This window comes from Glycine soja, chromosome 7 (assembly GCF_004193775.1).
Source record: "Glycine soja cultivar W05 chromosome 7, ASM419377v2, whole genome shotgun sequence".
NCBI lineage: Eukaryota > Viridiplantae > Streptophyta > Magnoliopsida > Fabales > Fabaceae > Glycine > Glycine soja.
The window spans coordinates 27,021,430-27,031,428 of NC_041008.1; the positions used below are offsets into that span (position 1 = coordinate 27,021,430).

Here is a 9,999-nt window from a genome sequence, read left to right on the forward strand (position 1 = left end):
TACACTAAATACATTATGAAATTTAGATATTCAATGTTAAGTACAAATTAGTCTACATAGTATTAAAACATAACTAGAAGCATTATTTAAATGACTTACTTTAACAACAATCCACCTAGCAACACAGCCTTGGTTTTACTTTGTGGAGTATCGTCAATTCCTTTCAAAGCATTGTTCAATACAAACATGGATGCATATTGTACAATTAAAATATTGATGTTCCCAACTAATGCTAATGTAATTTTATTGAAAAATATAACCGACTTGTTAATAATTCATTTCAGGTAGTTGTTTGACCTATTATGCAATGAAGAAAACCATATGACAACATTTTCCTTAGGCAAAATGACGATTATTTGCTAATATGCACTGCAGTTGAAAACAATATAAGTTATTATACTATTATACATTATTTAAATTCATTTGTTCAGTTTAACTTACTCATTCAAGTAGGCTCCTAGGTACACATCCCTCTTTGAATTCTGCATCCAGTTCTTAATATAACTTTCTAATTCAAATTGCGATTGCCTAGATCTCTGTATGGATTGTGGCACGAGGAATCCATACACATTGTCATTCCTCGCTCGCATACTTGTCTCATTCATATGCATATTTTTGTTAAAATAAAGTAAATTATATATGAATTTAAAACAATAAGTTTAGTAATAAACAATAATATAAAGTGACTTATAGCATCCACAATTGTATAACACAAAATTTGAGACATTGACCACCGTGTGCTATTTCATACAGATCTTCATGTTTTATATACAAGGGGAAGTTGTCATTAAACACCCTAAACACGATAGCATCCCGCATAACCTGCAACGACTTTAGAAAAATCTGTGGGATGGTCAATGTCATCAGATATAAGGGATCATCGACATCATGATTCGGCCTATCTGTAGGTTTCGCTAGTCCCACAACTCCTTGTTTATCCAACACAGTTAATTAACATAATTTAATGACAGTGAAAACTTTAATTGAAAAAAAAACATTTAATGACAGTGAAATACATGTTCTGAGAAACGCTTGACAAGATGTGTCGGTCAAGCAACAAAGGTGTTAAGTGTCTGCCCCACTAACTGGACCTCTTGAGTGGGTACAGGAATGGGAGCATCTGCATCTCTAACTTCCTCAACACCAACCTTGATTTGATCATTGCAAAAAGGGATGTTGTGAACGGTTTTCAACCCCTCACAAAGTCTTCCTAGGGCAACCAGGCGGGGAGGATTTTCTTCGACGTATAACCCACATTTTTCTAAGTCACCTGTGTCTGGGTCATTCCCTAAAGGATCAACAGAACTCTCCTTTGTGCTGACACGAGCAGCTGAAGGACTAACCTCGGACTCAGGAGGCAGTGCAAGTCCCTGTGATCCCTGTGATTGAATCTATCATTGAAACTAGGACTGCATCTAGCTGAAGAACAACATTAGTTATCGAGTCACTTTTTCTGTTATTGACTCCTCTACTATGTCTTGATTTTTTGCGTCAGCTGCTCCAGGTTTTTGGGAGCCATGAACAAAGACGTGTGGGAGGTCCTTGGAGTCGGTCCAAAGTATTGTTTAATCGTGACACTGGCTCCAACAGCACGCACACAACCAGGGTGTTCTAGTCGCTCAATGGCAGCAGTAAGTACATCCTGACGTCTATGGGCAACAAAGGAACCCTGTGAGGCCTGCTCCACCAAGGAATCCTATAATGAACACATTTATTGGTTTACTCAATCAAACAATAAATATAAATAATTACAATTGACAATTGAAAGTGACTTACAATCTTGTCATCAATTTCCTTTGTTGCCTCAGACGTCATTTGGTCAGTTTTCTTGGTGCAGGCCATCTTCCACTTCATGTGTCGTCTGATGGGAGATGGAGGATCAATGACGATGTTAGTGCTTCCAAATTTAGCAGCTTCCTCCAGTTGTTTTGTTTTCTTCTCCTCCATTAACTTGTTTTCTAGAAATTCACAACCCTCACAAGACAACACGTGAGAGGCAATGTTTTGTTTTTGAATGGTTTGTGCCTTCTTTCGCACATCCTTTAAAAATTAAACATTATCCAAAGTTATTATTACTGACAATAATAAGTAAATTTAAAGTTTAAAACAATGAAAGTCACAAATTTATCTCCCACGAAGGGTCTCTGCGGCTCTAACAAAATTGGGTCCACTTCTTCTTGATAATGCCACACTTTGCACAAATAGTGTCATCGACACTATCCTTGTCGATTGCAAGTACCCATTTCAACGTTGAATCAGTCTTGAACTGTCTCCACTGCTTCCCCATGGTCTGAAGTATTTTATTTTTCATCCTCAAATCAGATGCTTCAGGGATATCAAATCCAGCCTGACAAACGAAAATTATATTTTATTGTTAGTAAATTACAATTTTATTGTTAATCAACAACATGCAGCATTTAAGTAAAATACCTGAATATCCTCGCATATCAAATCCTTCTAGGTAGTAGGGACTTGTTTCCAATTCTCGTATGTCACATCCACCTTATCGCGAGTGACGATCCCCAAATATGTTCTTAACTTCTTTCTGTGGGGACCATTAGCTTTCCCAGTTGCAGGATCCACTTGGACTAGGGGTTTCTCTGCCCCAACTGGTCTAGTAGCCAATGATCTCAGTCGGGTCACTTTTCTTGTCCTCTTCATGGTAGAAGGTGAATGTGATGTTGAATCAGGAGGAGGAGGAGGAGGAGGGGAGCTTGGTGGTGTAGCCATTTACCTGTTAAGAAAAAAACACTAATTTTAAAAATTATCATAAAACTATTTTATATTATGTAACTAAATAAACTGAAATGAAGTACATATAAAAAAATTACAATCGATGATGTTAATTAATTCTCCTTCATCATGATCATTATGATTTGCATGAACGTCGTCAGCTTCTTCTTCTCCGACGATGTTAGGTGAGATTTGTGTGGACAAAGGACTAACATAAGTATCAATGAGTGAATCATTATCTTCAACATTAACACCAATTGTTTTCCCGTGTAGAACCACTGACCACCTTTCATCACAAGGGTCTTGAACATAAAATACATGTTTAGCTTTTTCTGCCATGATGAAAGGGTCATTCTGATAAGCAAGTTTCTTAAGATCTACCAACGTAAATCCTACATCATCGGTCCACACATAGATATTGTTGTCAACCCACTTACATTTGAAAACACAGACAATGAATTTGACATGGTTAAGCTCCCAAATTTCTTCAACGAAACCAAAGTAAGGGATGAAAGTTACATGGGAATTGTCATCATGTACACTAGTGAAGTGTTGAGATTCAGCCCTTAGGGTAATCCAACTGTTTTGCATTGTACTCTTCTCATCTTTTGTTTTTGTATAGAAGGAATACTTGTTTATATTGTATCCTTGCCAAGTTATAACATTTCTTTTAGGCTCATATGCTAGCTTTCTTAACGTTTCAGACGCATTATTGTCACCAAAGATTGTATCTTTAAACCAATTTAGGAAAGTCTTGTTATGCTCTTTCAACACCCTTTTCTTCGACATTTTTGGATTACTTTCCTTCACTAAACCTTCATGGCGAAGTATGTATGGCAAAAATTTGTTACTGTTATTCAATACATACAAATGAGCTAGTTGCAAATCTTCTACACTTGGAGTGATAACATGCAGTCCTCTTGAACCCTTACCTCTCACTCTTTTGTCATGTTGAGACTCGAGAAGCCCAACAAGTTTTTCCTTTTCAATGTACTTTGAACAAAATTCAATAGTTTCTTTTGCAATGCACCTTTCCACAATAGATGCTTCCGTATGATGTAGATTCTTTGTATACACTTTTAAGATCTTCATGTATCGCTCAACCAAGTACATCCAACGTAAATAAAAAAGACCACAACATTTGATTTCTCTGACCAGATGTCGAAGAAAGCAGAAGGAAAATACATCTCCAACTGACACAATATAATGACAGCCTTGTTTTCCAGCTCATCTAACTTGACAAGATCAAGGACTTTGCTACATATGGCATTGAAGAAAAAGCACAACTGAGTTATGGCAAGCCAAACTTTGTTAGGCAAAATGTCTCATATGGACACGACTAACAATTGTTGTATCAAGACGTGGCAATCGTGGGACTTTATGCCTACCAACTTAAGATCTTTCAATTGCACAAGGCTCTTAATATTTTAAGAGTATCCTTGTGGGACTTTGACATGGCACATACACTGACAAAAACTCATCTTCTCATTTCTAGACAAAGTATAACAAGCTGTAGGCAAGTATATTTTTTTACCATCAGACCTTGGATGTAACTGGGCTCGTATACCTTTCTCAACTAGATCTTGATGAGTATTCAAACCATCTTTCCTTCTTGCCTTGAATGTTAAGGAGCGTCCCATTGACACCATCACTGACATTTTTCTCTACATGCATAACATCAATACAATGTCTAACATCTAGATCGGACCAGTACAGAAGATCAAACAAAATCAACCTTTTCTTTCATATGTAAGTCTTACTTTTTTCCTTCTTTTGGGTCTTTCCAAATATAGTATTCAAGTGTTGAACCCGCTAAAAGACCTAGTGACTAGTTAACAGAATCGACGCACTTTCATGCTCTTGACTTCCATTAAAGGATTTTTTCAATCGCCGGTAAGGGTCTTAAGGTTTTAGAAAACGCCGATGCCTAGTGTATACTGTTTTTCTACTATGTTTCAGTTGTATATAGCTTGTGTCTCCTTCACAAATGGGGCATGCACGATGGCCCTTAACACTGTAACCACTCAAATTCTCATATGTTGGAGAGTCATTAATGGTACAAAAAGCATTGCACGCAAATCAAAAGTCTCATTTCAAAACCCATCAAACATTGCAAGATGCCTATTAATATAATTTCTCTCAGGAAATGGAAAGTTAGATGAGGCCATATCTATTCTTGAAGTTTTAAAACTTTAGACAAGAATCCTGCTCTGATACCACTTGTTGGACAAGTGGCCTCAATAACTTAAAAGGGGGGTGAATTAAGTTTCAAAATTTCCCACTAACAAACTTTTAACCCCCTTCTAAATGATAGACTCAAAATGCAGAAGAAGAAGCAACAATCAATTTAATAATGTTCTTTAAACGTGCAAGACAAAATTGATTGCAATAAAGTAAATAAGATAAGGGAAGAGAGAAATGCAAACTCGATTTATACTAGTTCGTCCACTTCTCGTGCCTACGTCCAGTCCTCAAGCAACCCACTTGAGATTTTCACTAACTTTGTAAAAATCCTTTTTACAACTTCTGAACACCCAAGGAATCCCTTTCCCTTGTGTTCAGGAAACTCACCATTCAAGAGACAACCAGTCTCTTGACTACAACTTACTTTCTGAGATGAACAGAAAGATTTCTCTCCTTTAGAGTGGATAATACAATTTGATGTTCCTGGATGAACTCTCAATAGATTTGCAAGTGTTTGCCCAAGAGTTGTTGATAGAGCATTTGACAATGAAGTTCTCTTAGAATATCTCTCTCTTGCGTTTTGAAGTCAGACACATATATATAGGCCCTTCGTGCCTTTTCAAAATGGTTTGAAGAAATGTATCTTTTCAAAAAGCTTTTTCTGAAATTCTTCACTGGTAATTGATTACAGGTTTCTGGTAATTGATTACACAGCTATATTTTGAAGGGTCATGTCTTTTCAAATTGAATTTCAAGAGTTCCATTGCTGGTAATCGATTACACATTCAAAATTCAAATTTCAAACCCTTTTGAGAAGCTGATTTGCAAACTTGTCTTCTTGTAACCGATTAACAGTCTGGTAATCGATTACCAAAGCCTTGATATGTTGGAAACAATGTGTTTTGAGGAAAAAGCTGTTCTTGAATGAATCATGAAGCAATGCTTGTTTGTTGAAGCAACCTTGTCTTAATCTTGAAGCAATGCTTAACCTTTGAATGTTTGTTGAAGTAATCTTGAAAGCAACCTTGTTTAATTATTCTTTGACATCATCAAAATCATGTATTCATACATTCACAATCTCACCATTTTTGATGATGACAATCATTATCAAGTGAATTCTTCTCAGCATCATCAAAACCTACATTATTCACAATTTCCTAGTTGTCTTGGACCCGATATTATCATAGACAACATCAAGTAGTAAATTACTAGCAAAACTGGTCACGAACTGTGTTGAGTGCTTAAACTGCCATATGGATTCATTGCATTAGTGCCAAGTCCAAGCCTAAGATTTTTTGCCTCTTTGCCGAAATCCAGATACAAACGATTAATCTTCTACCACTGGGAGGAATCAGTCGGATGACAGAGCATTCCATCACAGTTTCTCCCATTTGCATGCCATGTAAGGTCTTTTGTATCGTCTCCATTAGCAAAAAGATGTTTAAACCTTCGAATGATCGGAAGATACCACAACACCTTCGTTAAGGGGCCCTTCTTTGAGTTTTCGTCACTACTACACTCGTCATCATCCTTCACTTTGTACCATGATATCCCACACCTAGGGCATTTGTGCATTTCTTCAAACTCATGTTTGTACAGTATGCAATCATTAGGGCAAGCATGAATCTTCTGATACTCCATACCCATCGAACATAATATCTTCTTGGCCTGATAGTAACTTTTTGGCAACGTGTTTTCCTCTTGAAGCATATTGTGCACTACTTGAAGCAGTGAACTAAAGCTTTTGTCACTCCACCCATATTTGGCCTTCACATTAACCAGACTTAACACTACTGACAACAACATTAAGGAATTATTACACCCCGAATACAAAGGCTTCTTTGAATCAGTTTGCAATGTATCATACATAGGGGAATGTGCTTGCCACTCTTGTCCAAGATCACGAATCATATCCTCTAAGCGATCTCCCATTTCTACATCAAATGGTTCAGATTGGGACACACTTTGTATGTCTGTCAATTCATCATGTCATATCCACGTTGTATAATTCTTTTTAATCCCATCACATAATAGATGCTCCCGTATGCCATTGAGTATTTGTCGTCTCCCGTTCAAACAATTTATACAAGGACAAAAAAAAATTTCGTCCTCATCCGGTCGACTTCTTTCGAAAGCGAATTGCAAGAACTCTTCCACACCTTCCTCATATGCAGGGCTCATGCAACTTTCGTTCATCCAACTTTGATCCATCTAAATAATAACTCCGTGATACTCACAAAGTTATTCAATGCATGAAAATCTCACTTTTTCATTAAAGGTGTTGCCCTATCCCATTCAGGAAGACATTTTTTTTATGGTAGATTCATACGTCAAGCTTAAGTATCTTTTGTTGAATTTGACAAAATTTTGATAGCATTTAGCATTGATCTCCAAGTACACGACATGAAAGCGATGAAATTAATTCCCTGACAATCAAGTATGCACTCAGAGAACAACTAGAAATGTATTGTACCAAAATTTCATCAAATTCAACAAAATAATCTTAACCTTAACGCCTGAATCTATCATAAAAATATGACTCTTCCCAAACTATCCAAAAGGACAATTCAAGATTCAATACAACGATTAATGCAAACTGTCCACAAGAATCATTGTATTGAATCTCAAATAGGAATCTAAGATTCACAAATGATAAACATAACTTGTATATAAAGCACTAGTCATTAATCATAGACAACAACATAGAAAAGCATTGGTAACAAAAATGAGCATCAAAAGTTTATGAAAAACTTTCATACCTGTGATGATGATCAATATAATGTCCAACAACGAATGTTGTGATCACGATGCAAACAAGAAGACAAATAGTGCCTACAAATTAAATATTTGAATGCTAAGTGAGATATATGAGAAACTTGGATATTTCAAGTAAGACTTTACATGAAACGTTGGGACTTAGCATGCCCCATTTGTCTAGGATGTATGATTTTATGATTTTTCTTTACCAATTTAGGTGATTCTATCCTATCCACATCTATTCATTTACTTGCCCCTCATGTCTCATGATGACAAGCCTATTTTACCTATCTATCTCCCAAATGCCTTTGCAAAGACTTAATAGATAAAATGCATGAAGTTCTAATTCTAGATGTTTGCTTTGACGCATGGGCATAATGCTATCACTCTATGTCTAGCAATGATTTTATTATGATACCTTTTCTTCTTGTTCTATTAGAAGTTATCCTCTCCCGAGTGTCTAGCCCCTAAAACTAATGCATGCATACCTTTTTTAAATCTTATTTAGAAGTTACCCTCTCTCGAGCATCTAACCCCTAAAAGAATGAAAAGATGAATAATGCATGAAAAGATAAACAGAAAAGATAATAGGATAAGAAAAACCTGGTATTGCATTGATAAATAGTGAAGAGTACATCATACATCGCGTTGGCTTTTAGGCCTATCAGGCCCTAACTAAGGGTTTAGCCACTCATGGCCATTGAGGGCTTTACAATGGATAGGGTATAAGAATTGATGGAATAAAAGGGGTGAAAGAAAGAAAGGGAGTAAATGAAACCCCTACTAGAGGGGGTTCTGTCGTGGTGTTTTTTTGCTTGGCTCGACTCTCTTTTTATAGTTGTTGTAGTGGACTTGGGACTAATGCAAAAAATCTTCTCTTTTGATATTTTCTCAATCTTTTTCTCTTTTAATCTATCCTTTTCATATTTTCAAGCCATAAATAATAAAAATATCAATTCTTATCATTTAAGCCAAAAATAATTGCTAAATAAATATTTTTAAAGATATTTCAATATATTTTTACTGTAAAAAATAACTCATATTTAGCAATTATCAAAATCCCCCAAATAAAAATTTTGCTTGTCCTCAAACAAAAACAAAAATGAGAGTAGGCTCCGAATGCTCCAACACTTTCAATAGCTGCATTTTTTCAAATTCTCTTAGCTGGACCTTCTTGCATTTGCCATGATCTTGTAATGGAAGCATAAACAAACATTGAGATAGAATTCGTTAGTAGCAAAAATCAATCAAGTCAGCTTGCCTCACTTTTCCTCACAAGGCTTTAGTTTTTCTCTCTGCGCACAAGTGTCTCGGGTTAGTGTTTAAAATTCTATGATCTGCAATTAATGTTCCCAATTTTTCACTTCATCTCAATTAAAGTCATCTTGCTTACACTTGGTGGATCACTAAGGACTTTTATTGGCTTGTAATGTGGCCTTGCTAATCAAAGAAATTATGGTTTTTCTGGGATTTCAAAAATTAGGGCTATAAGAGAGCATTTATCCTAGAAAGACTTCCATTTATTCTGCCTAGGCTTATTTATTTTTCAGCCTCAATTTATTGTTCTAACAACACTTATGGCACCAATTTATTTTCTGCCCTTATTTATTCTTCTCTTTCTTTTTTTTTTCTTTTTTCTTTCTTTCTTTTTTTTTTCTTTTCTTTTTAGGATTCATCTCCTTTTTTTTTTAAAAGAAACTTTGGGCTTACAAGCTTTTTTTTAAGGTGCCTTATTGTGTGTTGTTTTACCATCCTGAGACATTTTTTTTTAATCCTCCCCCAAATTAGGAGCATATCATAACTAAGATCTTTATGCTCTCTTAAACCCTAGAAAAAGGTAGGAGATAATTAAAGTAGGCTTAAGGGTTTTACAAAAAAACACGATTACCATTTTTGGCTCAAATAAGGAGCAAGGGATAAACTATTATCAAAGGTTGGCTTTTTGGCTAAGTGGCTAAAATAAAAAGAAACATGGCCTTGATCATATCCACCTTATGCAAATAATCTAACAGTCTAAGAATGATACAAAATTAGGAATTTAAAAACAAACGTTCTCTCATAATTAAGTTCACACAGCTCACCGGGACAAGATAAAGTTATTGGCTTACCGGACCATGATCTCTTTCCATCAAGCTAACCTTTTCTCTCTTTGTGATTCATGTTCCACTGTTTGACTGACTCTTGCTTCCAAGAAACCAGTATTTTCACAATTGTTATGCAGCATTTCAAGTGTTGAATCCTTCAGAAAAAGACTAAATAGTGACTTGACAAATATCATGCAATTTTTATTCAATGACTAAATTTAAACTACTGGAATTAAATTGT

At 35.7% G+C, this 9,999-nt stretch overlaps 1 long non-coding RNA gene across 1 annotated transcript; it reads right to left on the reverse strand.

Moving 5' to 3' along the window:
• Positions 1–694: 694 nt before the first annotated feature.
• LOC114420310 lies at positions 695–8,031 on the reverse strand. Its single transcript, XR_003668378.1, has 4 exons — positions 7,677–8,031; positions 2,431–2,734; positions 1,777–2,347; positions 695–1,696 (listed from the first exon to the last, which is right to left on the reverse strand). It is a non-coding gene; the product is annotated as an uncharacterized LOC114420310 (long non-coding RNA).
• Between the last annotated feature and the right edge of the window lie 1,968 nt (positions 8,032–9,999).